This window comes from Triticum urartu, chromosome 7A (assembly GCF_056163025.1).
Source record: "Triticum urartu cultivar PI428250 chromosome 7A, HENAU_Tu73, whole genome shotgun sequence".
Taxonomy (NCBI): domain Eukaryota; kingdom Viridiplantae; phylum Streptophyta; class Magnoliopsida; order Poales; family Poaceae; genus Triticum; species Triticum urartu.
Window position 1 is genome coordinate 229,593,653 of NC_141879.1, and position 23,104 is coordinate 229,616,756.

The 23,104-nt window shown below is 42.5% G+C and overlaps 1 pseudogene; it reads left to right on the plus strand.

Moving 5' to 3' along the window:
* Positions 1–22,861, plus strand: part of LOC125518683 (alpha-1,3-arabinosyltransferase XAT3-like) — a 191,286-nt pseudogene extending 168,425 nt beyond the window's left edge.
* Positions 22,862–23,104: the final 243 nt, after the last annotated feature.

The window sequence follows — 23,104 nt, forward strand, 5'->3', positions numbered from 1 at the left end:
GGCCAGGAGGGGTCTGACAAACAAGGGAGAGAGGTCGAGAGAGACGTACAGAGAAAATGCAGACATGGGGAGGAGAGAGAGTGTATGTTTGTCATAAAGAGATCCCCTGGAGATCGTGATGGGACTACATGGGTGGGAGATCGAGTGACAAGGTGTGTGCATGATAGAAGATACCGCGAGAGATATCGAGATAGACGTATGGATGGAAGGAGACAATACGTGTGTTCCTGATGGCTAGTGAGAGATAATCATACTTAGGGGGGAGTGCTTGCGCCTATGATGGAGTGAGGGATTATTGTACTTATTAGGGGGGTGCGTGTCACATAAAGAGAGAACAAGGGCGGAGAGTTTTGGATGGGTCTATATGTATAGCGTGAGCGAGACATGTGTATGTGTGAACCAGGGAGATATAAAGTTTGAGAGAGATTGAGGAGCCCCGATAAGGCCGAGTGGTGCGTTAGATAGCTGAGAGGGGGAAAGAGATATTCCATCTGCTCGATAATGCAGTGCATGTAAATTTTTTAGAAGTCAAACTTTGGAAACTTTGATCAGGTTTATGCAAATGTTATTTATATCTACAATACCAAAGATACATCATACAAAACTACATCTCATGGTGAATCTAATGGTATATGTTTGCCGTTCTAGATGTAATTGTTTTTTCTCCATGTACATGGTCAAACTTTGTGATGTTTGACTTTTCAATAAATCAAAATGCTATGGACCGAGGAGAGTGCCTAAGTCGAGAGAGATCAAGTGCGTGTGAAGGAGAATGAGTAAGTGTGCAAAAAGAGTATGTGTGTGAAAGAGAAAGTGACAACAAACGATAAATTAGAGAGAGAGTGTGTTTTTTCGTTTCTTAGGCGAACATCTCACGCATGCATATCCGAGATAGAAAAGCGAGGCGAGGAGATACACGAAGATAGCTAGTGTGTGATTGTTTGCAACGGAGAGAGACACCCCTATAGCACATGTCCAATAGAGGTCTGGCCAACAAGGAACAAAGGTCGAGAAGGGCACATGGAGAACATGGACGCATGGGGAGGGCGAGAGGGTGTGTTTGTGATAGAGAGATCCCCTCAAGATCGTGAGGGGACTATATGGGTGGGAGATCGAGGGAGGTGTGTGCGCGATAGAAAGATGCCCCAAGAGAAATCGAGATAGACCATGCACATCTTTGTGATGGAGACTAAGATTAGCTAGTCATATACATATAGGGGGGACTATGTGTGCCTACAATTGACTGAGAGACCATCATACTTGGCTAGCTAGGCATGATATTGTGTGTGTGTGTGTGTGCGTGTGAGATGGAGAGAGAACGAGGGAGAGAGATAGAGTTTTAGATGGGCCTATCGAGTGCGAGTGAGATATCCATGTGTATGTGTGACCCAGGTAGATGGAGAGTTTGAGAGAGAGGGGGAGAGCTCCGAGACGACAGAGTGGTGCGTGAGAGAGTTACGGGCAACGGGCCAAGGAATTTGTGTGCGTATGATGAGTGTACCCAAGATATCTAGCTTGGACTAGAGAATCATACATAGTGTGCGAGAGAGACCTATAGATGGAGTGTATATGCATGCGAACTAGAAAGACCCCCCCCCCACACACACAAAGAGAGAGAGAGGGAGAGAGAGAGAGAGATGGAGAGAAAGCGAGAGGGACCAACAAGGTTTGTGTGTTGGATGCGTGCAATAGAATTGAAGATTGTCGGAGAGAGAGAGAGAGAGAGGGAGGGAGAGAGCAGGAGTCCGGGAGAGGGGGAGGTCGCCGTTTATGCATCGGAGACTGATATAAACCATGTTTCGATATAAACTTGCATTCAAATATTTAAATTGGAGAACATGTTGTCTGCAATCCACACATGAACGGATATATTCCTATATCAAACAAGTTCATTAATTTGACTTTCAACATGCTCATAGAGTACTATAATACTGTACAACATGCTACTCGATTGAGGTGTTCAATTTGGGATTTAGTTCACTATTTTCACCTGGTGAGCAAGCTATTTCATTGAATCGAGATATTTCATTTTGGGTTTTATTCCCGTTTTCGAGTGGGTCAACTATTTGTCATATAGTAAATCGCTAGCAACGAGCATATAAAAACACATTACTCCCGAGCATCATCTCTCCATCTAAAAAAGAAGTGGCAAGCTAATATTTCAAAATTTGATTCGAATTGACTTGGTAAGGTAGACGTGGATGCTCGTTCTCCCAAAATTTGAACGAACCGTTAAACATCCTCTGCTCGGTGGAATTCGCCCGAGCAAATAAATGGGAGACGCTAAATTACCGTCCTATGTGGGACACGCATCAATTCGCCCGTTGTACATCGAGGGTAGATTCTTAACTTCATCCAAGTGCGCCTTCTCCTCGGCCGAAATGACATGTGCCGAATAATTCATAAACCATGGTCGGCAAAACACGCTCTCCTCGCCCGAAATAGCTCGCGCCCACTATTTCAAAACACGCTCTCCTCGCCCGAAATCGCTCGCGCCCACAATATTTCAAAACACACCCTCCTCGCCCGAAATCGCTCCCGCCCACTATTTGGGGAGAAGCAAAGTTACTCTACTATCCCCGACCTTCAGTACACAGACCCAAGCTGAGAAGCCTAAAGGCAGGGGTAGAACTGTAACTCCCCCTCACATTTCAGACAAATGCATCTGTAAAACATGGTTCCACTCCCCTCCCAATACCCCCCGCCATTCATACCTCGTGGGCGCCAAATCACCTTATCCCCGGAAGCTCCCTTCTCCCGAGCCGTGAAACCTCAGCCCCTCCTCCATGGCGCCCCCACCACATCAATTTCATAGCCGCCCTCCTCCCTAATGCCGGAGACGTTGTCCATTTGCCTCCATGCACTTGGTCCATGTGCCTCTTACTCCGTGCTGCTGGAGCTGCCTCCACGGCGGCCGCGTGAACTGTACCGGAGCCGATTCACCCCTGCCGTTGTTCATGGCGCTGGAGCGGCTCCAACTTCGGATCCGTCCAGAGTCCCGGCGCTGCTTCCCCGTAGCCATCGACCGTCGCTACATTGTTGTTTCCCTGCTGCCGCTCGCCACCACAACCGCGCCGGCCTCACCGACTCTGCAGCTGGACCTGCCTACTTCACCATGCCGCCAGATAGGTCGCACCCTCATCTCAAATCACTTTATTTAGTCGTCAGTTGTCTGAAGTTTTATTTTGGGCCAATTGATTCCCAATGGGAAGCAGCACCCCTCGAGGCGGCGGAGCTCCTAGGCTGCCGGTTGGCTGGTGTCTAACGTAAGGTGCAGGGCCGCAAGTTCGCCACGGAAGCAGCGCTTAGATGGCTATCTTAGATATGCGTGGGTTGAAGGTATTGTTGCCGCCGGATCTGGATGATGGGGAGTCTTTGTGGATTGGCCCGGGGGCAGCGCAACCACGGCAGTGCGGTGGGGCGAGGGATTTTGGCCGGGGCCACGGACGACAGAGGCAGGCTGCTCTGCCGTTGGTCGCTGGCTCTTTGGGAAAGATTCCTAACAGTGTCAGCCGGGAGGCACAAGACGACCATCAAGCCATCTGGCGTAGATCGGACAGTACCAAAATAAAATAAAATTGTGTGACCCCAATTTAGTCTTCAGTCAACAGACGTGTGACCACTCTCATACCTTGCTGTTGATCTCTTAGTGTATTTCTTCAGATCAAAGAGATGTGTCGTTCTTAAAATTATGCGTTATCTGCATCTTCAGCCACACCGTCTTCCGACTCACCGCAACTGCTCCAACAAGGGAAACATACACCAGAAGGGAGCTATAGTCCCCACTCAACAGTTCCCTGCATCGAATGCGTGTGCCCGACATGGACATCCACAACAACTACAGGGCCATCGATAAGTCAACACATGATGCTCACTCCTATGGATGGCGGCCAGATAGGTTGTACCCTCATCTTCCTTGTGTGCAACATGTATGGCTTTGTTATTCATCTAAGCATGGAAAATAGATTATCAAATTTCATTGTATATTCATGTTGATCTCTTACGGGTCTTGTTGAAGAGTTAACACTGTTCCATAGTTCAGCTAAGATACTTATTCTTTAGGTAACTTTGTTCCATAGTTATCATCCATCAACCAATGCCATCCCACAGGCTGGTGATTATAGTATTATACCACTTGTAGTATTACCTATGTTGTTCTTTAATACTTTTGTGTGCCATCTAGTTAATCTCGAGTACAAATGATACATATTCTGTAGCTTTCATCTGTGTTCTTCCTTTAGTTTTTGAGACATGTTGCTGCTAGTTAACCCCAGTCCTACTATTTATGTCATCTCCTACAGGCACTCATTACATAAATTTAACTACTAGTTGTCTTCCATGCATGTCAGATATAATTGCACACACTGATATATCCACAAGAACCTCGTGGAGCAATGTAAAGGCCAATAAACTTGATGTCAATGATATCCAATATGATGGATCACGTAAAGGCAGTTATTCAGAAGACTTGCAGAAATATGTTGAATCCTCTTCACCCCACAAGGTCCTTGCTCTAACTTGGACCGTGATATGGGTACAACATGCATATAATGTCCTGGAGTGTATCTACTCTGTTGCAATGCCATGTGCTTAGCATGCTGATCATGCATGTAAATATGTCATGCCTTCCTATTTTTCAGTACCTATTCCATTCATGATAACATGTTTTCAAATTCAAGTACTGACATCATGCTTCTGGATATCTTATGCATTGTTATTCATCAGTATGTACTTCATCTGTCTACCATACCATATTTTTTTACATTGAAGTGTTGTTCTAGTGCTCTGTTGCAATGCCATGTTAGTTTCCCAATCATAAACGTGTATGTTGCCTTAGTTTTTTCTGTACGTATTCCGCTAGCATACATTTTTACATTCAACAAGTGTTTTTTACTTTGTTGTCCTGTCGTATCCCTAGCTCTTACACCATACTCCCTCCGTCCGGATTACATGTTGCCGAAATGGATAAAAAAAGGATGTATCTAGAACTAAAATACGCCTAGACCCATCCATTTTTTCGGATGGAGGGAATACATGTCAATATGTCATGGCTTTCTATTCTTCAGTACCTATTCCATCTCTCTGCTGTAGCATGTTTTATAATCGAAGCACCATTCCTCTATACAAGGCATGCAAGGGGAAGACGACTATATTAGAATCTGAAGGGTTACAAACCAGGTCTTTGCAAAAGATCCAAACGCTAGGAGATAATAAACCAACTCTAGTTTTTATAGATACTGCTCCAGCATAGAGAAACCCAACATCTACTGATAATAAGCAGATTCCGGTGGCCAAAGAACTAGTCCGCTCAAATCCAGCAAAAATATGTCAACTCCATTCTAAGAAGCGTGTGCGTATCCTTGCATCATGAAATTTTATAGCATGTTGATCATATTTTCTACACGTTTCTTACCCATCTCTCTTTTAGAAAATAAGCTTAACAGATAGAAGAATTTCTGCACTGGTATCGTCTATGAGGAAAGATTCTTGCGGGATTTCTCTATGCTCCAATGCAGATGTAAGTACCTATTGTATATCACTATATTTTTACATCAGCGTGTATTTTGTTAATCGGTGTGAATCCAACCTTTATCTGATCTAAATTTAGTTGTAGCAAAATGTATGATTAGAGGCCACAATGTTGATTTTCGTAAGGAAAACTGCCTGGTAGTTTTCCATCCTGAGCTGCATGAGTTTACTATCTCATATCAGTGGGTTTGATCACTTTGGTTCTGCAGTGGGTTTTTAGTGTTTTTTATTGTGTTGTCCTATCATATCCCTAGCTCTTACATCATACTCCCTTCGTCCGGATTACATGTTGTCAAAATGGATAAAACTGGATGTATCTAGAACTGCAATACGCCTAGACCCATCCATTTATTTCCGGATGGAGGGAATACATGTCAATATGTCATGCCTTTCTATTCTTCAGTACCTATTCCATCTCTGTTGTAGCATGTTTTATAATTGAAGCATCATTCTTCTATATAAGGCATGCAAGGGGAAGACGGCTATGTTAGAATCTGAAGGGTTACAAACCAGGTCTTTGCAAAAGATCAAACGCTAGGAGATAATAAACCAAATCTAGTTTTTATAGATACTGCTCCAGCATAGAGAAACCCAACATCTACTGATAATAAGCAGATTCCGGTGGCCAAAGAACTAGTCCGCTCTAGTCCAGCAAAAGAATGTCAACTCCATTCTAAGAAGTGTGTGCGTATCCTCGCATCATGAAATTTTATAGCATTCTTATCATATTTTCTAAATGTTTCTTACCCATCTCTCTTTTAGAAAATAAGGTTAAATGATAGAAGACTTCCTTCATTGGGATTGTATTCGAGGAAAATATCTTGCGGGAATTCTCTGTGCTCCAATGCTGATGTAAGTACCTGTTGTATATCATTATGTTTTTACATCAACATGTATTTTGTTAATCGGCGTGAATCCAACATTTATCTGATCTAAAATTAGCTGTAGCAAAATGTTAAAGGTGCCAATGTTGATTTTTGTAAAGAAAACTGCCTGGTAGTTTTGCATACTGAGCTGCATGAGTGTACTATCTCATATCATGCACATTACTGAACTGTAGTGCTGCTCTGGTTGCCCATTCATTCATTGTGTCAATGTTTCTTTCGTATTACCTTACCTGACTGATGATAGTTGTGCCATATTGTGTTAATTTTGTGTTGGCTAGTTGCCCAAACGTTCGTTGTGCCAATGTTGCTTTCCTATTATCCGACTTGGCCAATGATAGCAATGCTAGTGTCTTAATTTGGTGCAGGCTGCTGAACATAAGAAGACAAACTCTGAAAATAGCAAGGCAACCCCATTGTTTCTTTCCAATAAATCTAGGCCGGGTAATATGGAAATAACTCATGATTAATCTGTTTGGTTCCCCTCGTAATTTATGTTATGATGCAGTGGTCGAGACACTCTCCACTATCAATAATACAAGTCTGCCAAAATCGCCATCTGAATCTGTTTAGTATCCTCTATCTCGAATGCAACGCAAAAAATGTATATTTGTGAACCAATTAATGGTTGAAGGAATGATGGAAATGGTGGAGGAATCAGAGATGCAGAGTCGTGCGACACAACAACTGAACAATTTTTTCAGAGACAGTGTAGCAAAGCAGCAAGAACTTGCCCACATGCTTATGGGCATCATCCGTGCTGAGGTTTCAGATTGTGACGTTGTGGATCATTAGGTTCTGTTCATTTATTTGCACTGGCATCAATCTTTGATTGCCTAGTGGATGTAATTTCCTGTAACATATGCTGGATGTGCAAGGTTTTTCCATGTATGTCGTACCTTTGCTTGATCGGTTTTGGTCTTGTGCATAATTGCTCGTCGTAACGGGTTCAAATTATCTAATTTGGCCTAAAGACATGTACGGACTTTAGTGGGCCCATTAAGTTAATGGGTCGTTACCAGGCCGAAAGTTAATGGTCGACCCTCTTAACTCCCGGGTCGTTAACAGGATGACATCGAAGCAGGCAACATGTGGGCCCAATTGATTTCACGGGCCATTAACAGGCCGTTACTAAGTTCGGGCTACATATGGCCCAACTATACTATGGGCCTTTAGCAGGCCGAAAGAGACAGCGGGCTTGTACTGGACCATGAAGAGCATGGGCCGCTAAGAGGCCGAAAGTCAGGTCGTATTGTAAATGGCCCAACTGTGTTGTGGGCCTTTAGCAGGCCGAAAGAGAAACCGGGCTGGTATTGGACCATGAAGGGCATGGGCCATTAAAAGGCCAAAACTCAGGTCCGACTACAAATGGCCCAACAGATATATGGGTCGTCAACAGGCTGAAAGACACACCGGGACGGAAATTGGCCCAACACTTAAATGGGGCGCTAAAAGGCCGAAACTCAGGTCCGACTACAAATGGCCCAACTCATTTATGGGCCATCAATTGGTTGAAAGACACACCGGGCCGGAAATTAGCCCAATATTTAAATGGGTCGCTAAAAGGCCAAAAGATGTACATCATGAAAATTGGCCCATCCACTGAATGGGCCGTTAACTGGCCAAAATCTCATCGGGGCGATATTGAGCCCAAATATATAGCGGGCTATTAATGGGCTCAAACTAACGATGGGCTGCAATGGTGTCAAATCTTTAACAGGCCATTGACGGGCCGAATTGGCACATCTCGTATGGGTCGTGGGATTAAATGGACCTGACACAAGTAGGCCTTATATGGGATGGCCTGCTAATTTTTACTGGGCCGGCCTTTTTCACCGGAATGGGCCACTGTTGGGCCGTGCCATGTGTCGACCTATCATAGGCGCCTCCTGTCCAATGAGTGGATGACATCTGTCCCAACAGTGAGGCAACACGTGTTTCCTCCGGCCAATGATGATTTTACACGTGGAAAATCCCCATTGGTCCGGGCTGTTAACGGGTTATCGGATCCAAAATCGGAGCCGATAGCTTAACGGTGTTCCGTTACGGTGGATGCCACGTGTCGGTCACCCTTGACGAAAGCACTTCTATGACGCGCGATTTATCGTCATGGAAGTGGACACTTCCGTGATGATAATTTTGGTAATGTCATGGAACACTTCTACGACAGCACATGTATGACTATCTTGATTTTGTCATAAAATCGTCATGGATGTACACGCATGACAAAAAACGCGACCTACTGTGACAAACACGTATCATCACGGAAGTGTATTTTTTTGTAGTGTATGGTTTGGCAAGAAACCTAAGTTGTTGTTTCTTAAGATTTGGGGCTATGATGCTTATGTCGATAGGCTTCGGCCAGAAAAGCTCGAACCCAAAGCGGAAAATTGTGTCTTCATAGAATACCCAAACAAGATGATTGGGTATACCTTCTATCTCAGATCTGAGGGCAAAGTGTTTGTCGCTATGAACAGGTCCTTTCTCGAGAAAGAGTTTCTCTCGAAAGAATTGAGTGGGAGGAAGATAGAACTTGATGAGGTTGTTGAACCTTCACTTCAACCAGAGAATAGCACAACACAGAAAGATGTTTTTGTGGCAACTACGTCAGTTGAAGAGAAAGCTAATGATGATCATGAAGCTTCAGATCAAATTACTATCGAACCTCGTAGGTCGACAAGGGTGTTGATACGTCTCCGTCATATCTATAATTTTTGATTGTTCCATGCCAATATTATCGAACTTTCATATACTTTTGGCAACTTATTATACTATTTTTGGGACTAACATATTGATCCAGTGCCCAGTGCTAGTTCCTGTCTGTTGCATGTTTTTGGTTTCGCAGAATATCCATATCAAACGGAGTCCAAACGGGATAAAAATGGACGGAGCTTATTTTTGGAAAATATGGAAAATTAGGAAGGAAAATCAACGCGAACCAGTGCCCGAGGTGGTCACGAGGCAGGGGGCGCCCCCCCTTAGGGTGCGCTCCCTACCCTCGTGAGCCCACCATAAGGCGGTTGACGTTCTTCTTTTGCCGCAAGAAAGCTAATATTTGGAAAAAAAATCACGGCGAAGGTTTCAGGCCAATCGGAGTTACGGATCTCCATAAATATACGAAACGATGAAACAGAGCCAGGAGAGAACGCAGAAACAGAGAGAGACCTCCGAGATATAGCCCCTCCCACGCCATGGGAGCCAAGGACCAGAGGGGAAACCCTTCTCCCATCTAGGGATGAGGTCAAGGAAGAAGAAGAAGGAGGGGGGGCCTCTCCCCCTTGCTTCCGGTGGCGCCGGAGCGCTGCGGGGCCATCATCATCAACGCCATCTTCACCAACAACTTCACAGCCATCATCACCAACTCTTCCCCCCTCTATGCAGCGGTGTAACCTCTCTCTTACCTGCTGTAATCTCTACTTAAACATGGTGCTCAACGCTATATATTATTTCCCTATGATGTATGGCTATCCTATGATGTTTGAGTAGATCCGTTTTGTCCTAATGGCTATTTGATGATCAAGATTGGTTTGAGTTGCATGTTTTATTATTGGTGATGTCCTATGGTGCTCTCCGTGTCGCGCAAGCGTGAGGGATTCCTGATGTAGGGTTTGCAATATGCTTATGATTTGCTTATGGTGGGTGGCGTGAGTGACGGAAGCACAGACTCGAGTAAGTAGGTTGTTTGCATATGGGATAAAGGGGACTTGATATTTTAATGCTATGGTTGGGTTTTACCTTAATGAATCTTTAGTAGTTGTGGATGCTTGCTAGAGTTCCAATCATAAGTGCATATGATCCAAGTAGAGAAAGTATGTTAGCTTATGCCTCTCCCTCAAATAAAATTGCAATAATGATTACCGGTCTAGTTATCGATTGCCTAGGGACAAATAACCTTCTTGTTGACAAAAGCTCTTTACTAAAACTAATTTAGTTGTGTCTTTATCTAAACAGCCCCTAGATTTTATTTACGTAATCTTTACTTTCTTGCAAGCTTACCTAAAAACACCTACAAAGTACTTCTAGTTTCATACTTGTTTCCGGTAAAGCGAACGTCAAGTGTGCGTAGAGTTGTATCGGTGGTCGATAGAACTTGAGGGAATATTTGTTCTACCTTTAGCTCCTCGTTGGGTTCGACACTCTTACTTATCGAAAGAGGCTACAATTGATCCCCTATACTTGTGGGTTATCAAGACCTTTTTCTGGCGCCGTTGTCGGGGAGCAATAGCGTGGAGTGAATATTCTCGTGTGTGCTTGTTTGCTTTATCACTAAGTAATTTGTATTTGCTATTCTTAGTTGTTTTCTATCTTTAGTTATGGGTAGGAAACGCAAAATACCAAAAAATTAGTTGTACCTACTGAACCAATGGTTGAAGAACCACTCAAAATCTATCACACTGCTGAAGCTTATTACTTGGATCATCTTCGATCCCTATGTGCTCGTGCCGAAACCCCAACTAGCTTAGTTGAGGGCAGATCTTTAGATGAGCATGCTTGTTATGTGCGACACCGTATATCTGAAAGAGGGAAACGTTTATTGGATCAAATTCATCGTTTGCAATGCTATGCTTGGAATTTATGTTATATATATGATTTTACTTGTTGTTCTGAAAACCCTAAGAAACACCTTCCCTACCAATGTGAGTTTATTGATAATGGAATCTTATCTTCATATGCTAAGGGTGTTTATAATTACTATGATGTTCAACAAATTGAAGAATTTGTTGCTTTTAAGGGTGCTTATGAAATTGCTTCTTTGATTGAAAAGTATGGTGCTACTCTTTACGAATCTGAAAATTTTGCCATACTTAAATATTGCTATGATAATTATGCTTCTAATGCCTATGTTAAACCATATATTGAGGAATACTCCGCTGTCCAAGAAGAGACTAATATTTTGCAGGAGGCTATGGAAGAAGAAATTGATGAAACTATGAGCCCATTGGATGAAAAAGATGATGAGGAGAGTGAAGAACAAAAGGAGGAAGAGAGGATTGATCACCCGTGCCCACCTTCTAATGAGAGTAACTCTTCAACTCATACATTGTTTAATTCCCCTTCGTGCTTACCGAAGGATGATTGCTATGATGATTGTTATGATCTCATTGATTCTCTTGAAATATCCCTTTTTGATGATGCTCGCTATGCTTGTGGCCAAGATGCCAATATGCATTATGCTTATGGAGATGAACTTGCTATAGTTCCTTATGTTAAACATGAAATTGTTTCTATTGCACCCACGCATGATAGTCCTATTATCTTTTTGAATTCTCCAAACTACACTATATCGGAGAAGTTTGCTTTATTAAGGAATATATTGATGGGTTGCCTTTTACTGTTGCACATGATGATTTTGATGAATATAATATGCATGTGCTTGCTGCTCCTACTTGCAATTATTATGAGAGAGGAACTATATCTCCACCTCTCTATGTTTCCAATATGATAAAATTGCAAGAAACTGTTTATACTATGCATTGGCCTTTACTTTGTGTGCATGAACTGTTCTTTTATGACATGCCGATGCATAGGAAGAGAGTTAGACTTTGTCATTACATGATATATGTTACCTTGTGCTCACCACTAAATTACAAATTATTGTTAATTAAAATTGGCTTTGATATACCTTGGGATCCGGGTGGATCCATTACTTGAGCACTATATGCCTAGCTTAATGGCTTTAAAGAAAGCGCTGCCAGGGAGACAACCCGGAAGTTTTAGAGAGTCATTTATTTCTGTTGAGTTCTTTTATATAGTTTAAAAACAACAAAAATAAAGAGGGGAACCCAAAACTTTTTCAAAAAGGAAAGCGAAAGTGAGAAAGACAAGCATTGTTGAAGTGGGAGAGCTCCTTGAACTTTGTTCATGCTCACGGCAACTTTGTGAATCTTGATTACAGAAACTTTTCAATAAAAATAATTATCCCCTTGTACAATTCCATTGTATTATAAAAATAATGTTCCAAGGTTTGCCTTTAGGATGTTTACATTTGCTTGATGGTTTGTACGGTGCAGGACAGAAACTTTGGCTGTAGTGCGCGATTTTACATTTTTAGCTGGAACATGAAATAGTTCTGATTATTTTTGCACTGTATTCCTATAATTTTTTTTATTTTTCCTAATTTTGGTAGAATTTTTCAAGTATCAGAAGTATGGTGAATGTTCAAATTATTACAGACTGTTCTGTTTTAGACAGATTCTGTTTTTGATGCATAGTTTGCTTGTTTTGATGAAACTGTCGATTCATATTAGTGGATTAAGCCATGAAAAAGTTATATTACAGTAGACACAATGCAAAAACAAAATATGAATTGGTTTTCAATAGTACTTAGAGTAGTGATTTGCTTCATTATACTAACGGATCTTACCGAGTTTTTCTGTTCAAGTTTTGTGTGGATGAAGTGTTTGATGATTGAGAAGGTTTCGATGTGAGAAGAAGGAAGAGAGGCAAGAGCTCAAGCTTGGGGATGCCCAAGGCACCCCAAGTAAATATTCAAGGAGACTCAAGCGTCTAAGCTTGGGGATGCTGGGAAGGCATCCCCTCTTTCTTCTACAAGTATCGGTATGTTTTCGGATTCGTTTCGTTCATGCGATATGTGCAATCTTGGAGCGTCTTTTGCATTTAGTTTTCATTTTTCTTTTATGCACCATGCTGGTATGAGATAGTCCTTGGTTGATTTATAGAATGCTCTTTGCACTTCACTTATATCTTTTGAGTATGGCTTTATAGAATGCTTCATGTGCTTCACTTATACCATTTGAAGTTTGGATTGCCTATTTCTCTTTACATAGACAACCGCCATTTGTAGAATGCTCTTTTCCTTCACTTATATTTGTTAGAGTGTGGGCATATCTTTTGTATAAAGAATTAAAACTCTCTTGCTTCACTTATATCTATTTAGAGAGATGACAGGAACTGGTCATTCACATGGTTAGTCATAAAATCCTACATAAAACTTGTAGATCGCTGAATATGATATGTTTGATTCCTTGCAATAGTTTTGCGATATAAATATGGTGATATTAGAGTCGTGCTAGTTGAGTAATTGTGAAATTGATAAATACTTGTGTTGAGGTTTGTGATTCCCGTAGCATGCACATATGGTGAACCGTTATGTAACGAAGTCGGAGTATGATTTATTTATTGATTGTCTTCCTTATGAGTGGCGGTCGGGGACGAGCGATGGTCTTTTCCTACCAATCTATCCCCCTAGGAGCATGCGCGTAGTACTTTGTTTCGATGACTAATAGATTTTTGCAATAAGTATGTGAGTTCTTTATGACTAATGTTGAGTCCATGGATTATACGCACTCTCACCCTTCCACCATTGCTAGCCTCTCTAGTACTGCGCAACTTTCGCCGGTACCATAAACCCACCATATACCTTCCTCAAAACAGCCACCATACCTACCTATCATGGCATTTCCATAGCCATTCCGAGATATATTGCCATGCAACTTTCATCATCATCATATACATGACTTGAGCATTCATTGTCATATTGCTTTGCATGATTATAAGATAGCTAGCATGATGTTTTCATGGCTTGTCCATTTTTTGATGTCATTGCTACGCTAGATCATTGCACATCCCGGTACACCGCCGGAGGCATTCATATAGAGTCATATCTTTGTTCTAGTATCCAGTTGTAATATTGAGTTGTAAGTAAATAAAAGTGTGATGATCATCATTATTAGAGCATTGCCCAAAAAAAGAGAGAGGCCAAAGAAGCCTAAATAAAAAAGGGGGGCCAGAGAAGCCCGCAAAAAAAGAAAAAAAGAAAAAGGGGCAATGTTACTATCCTTTTACCACACTTGTGCTTCAAAGTAGCACCATGTTCTTCATATAGAGAGTCTCTTGAGTTATCACTTTCATATACTAGTGGGAATTTTAATTATAGAACTTGGCTTGTATATTCCAACGATGGGCTTCCTCAAATGCCCTAGGTCTTCATGAGCAAGCAAGTTGGATGCACACCCACTTAGTTTCAGTTTGAGCTTTCATATACTTATAGCTCTAGTGCATCCGTTGCATGGCAATCCCTACTCACTCACATTGATATCTATTGATGGGCATCTCCATAGCCCGTTGATACGCCTAGTTGATGTGAGACTATCTTCTCCTTTTTGTCTTCTCCACCATCATATTCTATTCCACCTATAGTGCTATGTCCATGGCTCACGCTCATGTATTGCGTGAAAGTTGAAAAGGTTTGAGAACGTCAAAAGTATGAAACAATTGCTTGGCTTGTCATCGGGGTTGTGCATGATGTGAGTATTTTGTGTGGTGAAGATGGAGCATAGCCAGACTATATGATTTTGTAGGGATAACTTTATTTGGCCTTGTTATTTTGAAAATACATGATTGCTTTATTAGTGGGCTTGATGTATTATTGTTTTTATGTCAAATGATAGACTATTGCTTTGAATCACTCGTGTCTTAATATTCATGCCATGATTAGACATATGATCAAGATTATGCTAGGTAGCATTCCACATCAAAAATTATCTTTTTTATCATTTACCTACTCGAGGACGAGCAGGAATTAAGCTTGGGGATGCTGATACGTCTCCGTCGTATCTATAATTTTTGATTGTTCCATGCCAATATTATCGAACTTTCATATACTTTTGGCAACTTATTATACTATTTTTGGGACTAACATATTGATCCAGTGCCCAGTGCCAGTTCCTGTCTGTTGCATGTTTTTGGTTTCGCAGAATATCCATATCAAACGGAGTCCAAACGGGATAAAAACGGATGGAGCTTATTTTTGGAAAATATGGAAAATTCGGAAGGAAAATCAACACGAACCAGTGCCCGAGGTGGTCACGAGGCAGGGGCCCCCCCTTAGGGCGCGCCCCCTACCCTCGTGAGCCCACCGTAAGGCGGTTGACGCTCTTCTTTTTCCGCAAGAAAGCTAATATTCGGAAAAAAATCACGGCAAAGGTTTCAGGCTAATCGGAGTTACGGATCTCCATATATATACCAAACGGTGAAACAGAGCCAGGAGAGAACGCAGAAACAGAGAGAGACCTCCGAGATATCGCCCCTCCCACGCCATGGGAGCCAAGGACCAGAGGGGAAACCCTTCTCCCATCTAGGGAGGAGGTCAAGGAAGAAGAAGAAGGAGGGGGGCCCTCTCCCCCTTGCTTCCGGTGGCGCCAGAGCGCTGCCGGGGCCATCATCATCACCGCCATCTTCACCAACAACTTCACCGCCATCATCACCAACTCTTCCCCCCTCTATGCAGCGGTGTAACCTCTCTCTTACCCGCTGTAATCTCTACTTAAACATGGTGCTCAATGCTATATATTATTTCCCTATGATGTATGGCTATCCTACGATGTTTGAGTAGATCCGTTTTGTCCTAATGTCTATTTGATGATCAAGATTGGTTTGAGTTGCATGTTTTATTATTGGTGTTGTCCTATGGTGCTCTCCGTGTCGCACAAGCGTGAGGGATTCCCGTTGTAGGGTTTGCAATATGCTTATGATTTGCTTATGGTGGGTGGCGTGAGTGACAGAAGCACAAACCCGAGTAAGTAGGTTGTTTGCGTATGGGATAAAGGGGGCTTGATACTTTAATGTTATGGTTGGGTTTTACCTTAATGAATCTTTAGTAGTTGTGGATGCTTGCTAGAGTTCCAATCATAAGTGCATATGATCCAAGTAGAGAAAGTATGTTAGCTTATGCCTCTCCCTCAAATAAAATTGCAATAATGATTACCGGTCTAGTTATCGATTGCCTAGGGACAAATAACCTTCTTGTTGACAAAAGCTCTTTACTAAAACTAATTTAGTTGTGTCTTTTTCTAAACAGCCCCTAGCTTTTATTTACGTGCTCTTTACTTTCTTGCAAGCTTACCTAAAAACACCTACAAAGTACTTCTAGTTTCATACTTGTTTCTGGTAAAGCGAACATCAAGTGTCCGTAGAGTTGTATCGGTGGTCGATAGAACTTGAGGGAATATTTGTTCTACCTTTAGCTCCTCATTGGGTTCAACACTCTTACTTATCGAAAGAGGCTACAATTGTTCCCCTATACTTGTGGGTTATTAGGTGTGTACAACTTCTCAGTGGTAACCCTGTCTTAAAGCTCATGTTGTTGGACAACGATGAACCTATGAGCTATGAAGAAGCGATGGTGGGCATGGATTCCAAAAAATGGCTCGAAACCATGAAATCCGAGATAGGATCCATGTATGAGAACAAAATATGGGCTTTGGTGGACTTGCCCAATGATCGACAAACCATTGAGAATAAATGGATCTTTAATAAGAAGACAGCCGCTGATGGTAATGTCACCATTTATGAAGCTCGACTTGCCTCAAAGAAGTTTCCGACAAGTTCAAGGAGTTGTCTGTGATGAGACTTTCTCAATCATAGCGATGCTAAAGTCTGTTAAAATTATGTTAGCAATTACTGCATTTTTCATTTACGAAATCTAGCAGATGGATGTCAAAACAAAGTTTCCTTGACGGTCTGCATGAGGAAAGGCTGTATGTGATACAACCAAAAGTTTTTTGTCAATCCTAAGGATGCTAAAAGGTATGCAAACTCCAGTGGTCCTTCTATGGACTGGAGCAAGCATCTCGGAGTTGGAACATATGCTTTGATGAGGCGATCAAAGCATTTGGGTTTATAGAAAGTTTGCAAGAAACTTGTATTTGCAAGAAAGTGAGTGGGAGCACTACAACATTTCTAATAGGTATATGTGGATGACATATTGTTGATCGGAAATGATGTAGAATTTCTGGAAAGTATAAAGGGTTGTTTGAATGGAGTTTTTCAAAGGAAGACCAGTGTAAAACTGCTTACATGTTGGGTATCAAGATCTATAGAGATAGATCAAGACACTTGATAAGACTTTCACAGAGCACATACCTTGACATGATGTTGAAGGAGTCAAAGAAGGAGTTCTTGCCTAAGTTGTGAGGCGTGAAGTTAAGACTTGAAGCTCGACCATAGCAGAAGAAAGAGAAAGGACGAAAGGCGTCCCCTATGCCTTAGCCATAGGCTCTATACCATATGCCATGCTGTGTACCGCGATGTGCCTTTCCACGTGTCTGGCAAGGGGGTATAAGAGTGATCCATGAGTGGATCATTGGACAACGATCAAAATTGTCCTTAGGAATAAGTAAATGTTTCTCGATTATGGAGGTGATGAAGAGTTCGGCGTAAAGGGTTACGTCGATGCAAGCTTTAAAACCTATCCGGATGACTCTGAGTAGCAACCAGATACATATAGTGGAGCAACCATTTGGAATAGCTCCAAGTGGGGCATAGTAGCAACATCTACAATATGGAATAGAGATTTGCGAAGAACACACGGATCTGAATGTTGCAGACCCACTGACTAAAACCTCTCTCGTAAGCATACCATGATCAAACCCGAGAACTCATTGAGTGTTAATCACATGATGATGTGAACTAGATTATTGACTCTAGTTAACTCTTGGGTGTTAATCACATGGCGATGTGAACTAGATTATTGACTCTAGTAAACTCTTTGGGTATTAGTCACATGGCAATGTGAACTATGAGTGTTAATCACATGGCGATGTGAACTAGATTATTGACTCTAGTGCAAGTGGGAGATTGTTGGAAATATGCCCTAGAGGCAATAATAAAATGGTTATTATTATATTTCCTTGTTCATGCTATAATTGTATTAACTGGAAACCGTAATAAATGTGTGAATAGATAGACCACAACATGTCCCTAGTAAGCCTCTAGTTGACTAGCTCGTTCATCAATAGATGGTTATGGTTTCCTGACCATGGACACTGGATGTTGATAACCCACAAGTATAGGGGATCGCAACAGTTTTTGAGGGTAGAGTATTCAACCCAAATTTATTGATTCGACACAAGGGGAGCCAAAGAATATTCTCAAGTATTAGAAGTTGAGTTGTCAATTCAACCACACCTGGATACCTTAATATCTGCAACAAAGTATTTAGTAGCAAAATAATATGATAATAGTGGTAATGGTGGTAAAAGGTAACAGTAGCAAAAGTAATATTTTTGGTGTTTTATAGGGACGATAACAATAGCAACGGAAAAGTAAATAAGGGAAGAACAATATATGGAAAGCTCGTAGGCAATGGATTGGTGATAGAGAATTATGCCGGATGCGATCGATCATGTAATAGTCATAACCTAGGGTGACACAGAACTAGCTCCAGTTCATCAATGTAATGTAGGCATTTATTCCGAATATAGTCATACGTGCTTATGGAAAAGAACTTGCATGACATCTTTTGTCCTACCCTTCCGTGGCAGCGGGGTCCTATTGGAAACTAAGGGATATTAAGGCCTCCTTTTAATAGAGTACCGGACCAAAGCATTAACACATAGTGAATACATGAACTCCTCAAACTACGGTCATCACCGGGAGTGGTCCCGACTATTGTGACTTCGGGGTTGCCGGATCATAACACATAGTAGGTGACTATAGACTTGCAAGATAGGATCAAGAACTCTCATATATTGATGAAAACATAATAGGTTCAGATCTGAAATCATGGCACTCGGGCCCTAGTGACAAGCATTAAGCTTAGCAAAGTCATAGCAACATCAATCTCAGAACATAGTGGATACTAGGGATCAAACCCTAACAAAACCAACTCGATTACATGATAAATCTCATCCAACCCATCACCGTCCAGCAAGCCTGCGATGGAATTACTCACGCACGGCGGTGAGCATCATGAAATTGGTGATGGAGGAAGGTTGATGATGACGATGGCGACGGATTCCCCTCTCCGAAGCCCCGAACGGACTCCAGATCAGCCCTTCCAAGAGAGTTTAGGGCTTGGCAGCGGCTCCATATCGTAAAACGCGATGAATCCTTCTCTCTGGTTTTTCCCCCAAAAGTGAATATATGGAGTCAAGGTTGAGGTCGGTGGAGCATTAGGGGGCCCACAAGGCAGGGGGCGCGCCCCCCACCCTCGTGGACAGGTGGAGGCCCCCCTGACATGGATTCTTCTTCTAGTATTTTTTATATATTCCAAAATAATTCTCCGTTGATTTTCAGGTCATTCCGAGAACTTTTATTTCTGCACAAAAATAACACCATGGCAATTCTGTTGAAAACAACGCCAGTCTGGGTTAGTTCCATTCAAATCATGCAAGTTAGAGTCCAAAACAAGGGCAAAAGTGTTTGGAAAAGTAGATACGACAGAGACGTATCAGATGTCGTTGATAACGGGATCACATCATTGGGAGAATGATGTGATGGACAAGACCCAATCTTAAGCATAGCACAAGATCGTGTAGTTCGTTTGCTAGAGCTTTTTTCTAATGTCAAGTATCATTTCCTTAGACCATGAGATTGTGCAACTCTCGGATATCGTAGGAGTGCTTTGGGTGTATCAAACGTCACAACGTAACTGGGTGGCTATAAAGGTGCACTACAGGTATCTCCGAAAGTGTTTTTTGGGTTGGCACGAATCGAGACTGGGATTTATCACTCCGTATGACGGAGAGGTATCTCTGGGCCCACTCGGTAATGCATCATCATAATGAGCTCAATGTGACTAAGGAGTTAGCCATGGGATCATGCGTTATTCAACGAGTAAAGAGACTTGCCGGTAACGAGATTGAATGAGGTATTGGGATACCGACGATCGAATCTCGGGCAAGTAACATACTGATGGACAAAGGGAATTGTATACGGGATTGATTGAATCCCTGACATTGTGATTCATCCCATGAGATCATCGTGGAACATGTGGGAGCCAATATGGGTATCCAGATCCCGCTATTGGTTATTGGCCGGAGAGGTGTCTCGGTCATGTCTGCATGGTTCCCGAACCCGTAGGGTCTACACACTTAAGGTTCGGTGACGCTAGAGTTGTAACGGGAATAGTATGTGGTTACCGAAGGTAGTTCGGAGTCCCGGATGAGATCCCGGACGTCACGAGGAGTTCCGGAATGGTCCGGAGGTGAAGATCGATATATTGGATGAAGGGTATTGGAGTCCGGAAGTGTTCCGAGGGTACCAGGCTATGGCAAGCGTTGGGGGGCCTTATGGGCTAAGGGGAGGGGGCACATCATCCCACTAAGGGGTTGTGCGCCCCTCCCACCCCATCTCACGTAACTTGGAGAGGTGGGGCGCCTCCACCTGGCTTGGGAGGCAAGCCTCCACCTGGCTTTGCTTGGGGGGCAAGTCTCCCTAGGATTTCCCTAGGAAGATCCAATCTGCCTTGGCCTCCGCCCCTAGGGAAACCCTAGGGCGCCTCCTCCTCCCCCCTATATATAGTGAGGGAGAGAGAGGGCAGCCGCACCCCTTCCCTGGCGCAGCCCCTCCCTCCTCCAACACCTCCTCCTCCATAGTGCTTAGCGAAGCTTTGCCGGAGAACCACAAGCTCCACCACCACCACGCCGTCGTGCTGCCAGAGTTCTCCCTCAACTTCTCCTCTCGGAGGAGACGTCCCCGGGCTGTACGTGTGTTGAACGCGGAGGCGTCGTCCGTTCGGTGCTAGATCGGATCTTCCGCCATTTGAATCGCCGCGAATACGACTCCATCAACCGCGTTCTTGTAACGCTTCCGCTTAGCGATCTTCAAGGGTATGAAGATGCACTCGCTCTCTCTCATTGCTAGCATCTCCTAGATTGATCTTGGTGACACGTAGGAAAATTTTGAATTATTACTACGTTCCCCAACAGAATAATAGATAGGTATAAAGCTAGGTTAGTAGCTAAGGGCTTCAAATAGCGTTATGGTATTGATTATGAGGACACCTTCAGTCCTGCAGTGAAGGCTGCTACTGTCATACTTGTTCTATCTATTTCTGTTTCCAGGGGATGGAATCTTCGCCAATTGGATGTTCAGAATGCATTTCTACATGGCATTCTCGAGGAAGAGGTTTACATGCGGCAACCACCAGGTTTTGAAGATAGCTCCAAACCTAACTATCTGTGCAGGTTGGATAAAGCCTTGTATGGTTTGAAACATGCACCTAGGGCATGGTATTCAAGACTGAGCCTTAAGTTGCAGCAACTTGGGTTCTGTCCATCAAAGGGAGATACTTCATTGTTCTTCTTCAAAAAGGGAAAGGTGATCATATATATGCTGATTTATGTTGATGACATAATTTTAGCAAGCTCCTCACAAGATGCCACGTTAAACTTGTTAAGAAACGTAAGAAGTGAATTTGCTTTAAAATATTTGGGAGATCTGCACTATTTCTTAGGCATTGAAGTAAAGAAGGTGTAAGATGGCATTCTACTCACTCAAGAGAAATATGCATATGATATCCTAAGTCGTGTAGGGATGAAGGATTGTAAGCCTTCTAGTACACCTATGTCAACCACAGAAAAATTGTCTCTGAATGAGGGTAAATTGCTGAGTCAAGAAGAGGGAACAAAGTATCGAAGTGTAGTTGGGGCACTTCAGTATCTTACACTGACAAGACCTGACATATCTTTTTCAGTTAATGAGGTTTTTCAGTTCTTGCATGCACCAACCTCTTTACATTGGACAGTTGTGAAAAGAATATTGAGATACATTCGACGAAGTACTGGAGTTGGGTTAAGCATATGCAAGTCTCCATCAACTACAGTAAGTGCTTTCTCTGATGCAGATTGGGCAGGTTGCCCAGATGATAGAAAGTCCACAGGGGGATTTGCAGTGTTTCTTGGCTCCAACCTTGTGTCATGGCAAGAAAAGAAACAAGCAACTGTCTCAAGATCCAACACCGAGGCAGAATATAAGTCACTCGCAAATGCTACTGCAGAGGTAATGTGGGTGGAAACACTTCTTGATGAGTTGGGCGTCTCTAGATCACATGTGTCACGCTTATGGTGTGATAATCTTGGAGCAACATATCTTTCTGCGAATCATTTGTTTCATGCAAGAACAAAACATATAGAGATTGATTTTCATTTTGTCCGAGAAAGAGTTGCACAAAAAAGGTTAGAGATAAAGTTCATCCCAACTGGAGATCAAGTGGCAGATGGCTTTACCAAGCCACTACAAGTTCGACAACTTCAAGCCTTTGGAAACAATCTAAACCTTGATGTGTTGAGGTTGAGGGAGGATGTAAAATGATAGGCTTGTTTGTATAAACGTGACATATGTGTCACGGTAGTGTGTGTGTGTGTATCATGTAAACTAGGCAGGTTGTTAGGTAGATTTGATCTTATCTCTTGTATAGCTTGGAGGATGGGTCAAGACTACAACAACCTGCCGACCGTGTATCCTATTGTGCTATATAAACACGCATGCGTCCCTGCAAAATATGCATACGCTTCCACGCCTCTAATTCTTACACCTATCTCCATACACAAACAAGGATTTGCGGAGGGTTGGAAGTATTTCCTTGACGGCCAGAACGTCACCCTTGACATCGAGCGCTTCAGAGGGTGATGCAGCAAATCTACCAGAACATCACCATCACATATAGTACGCATGTTTGTCCTAATGTTATATATGTGCACTAGTGTGTGATTTCGACAAGAGCTTTACTTATTTCACTTACATAACCACCCACTGATTTCTATGTGAGTCCTAAGGAGTTGAAATATTAGGTGTGCAATGAAACAAAGCAAATTGTGGAAAAATTATAGAATTATGAAACTTAATTCCACATACAATTTGCAAGCAAAGATAACACTCTACTTTTTTTTGCCTCCTTGAATAGTTCCTAACATTCCTTTTATTTTGAAAACAAATGAAACAAATGA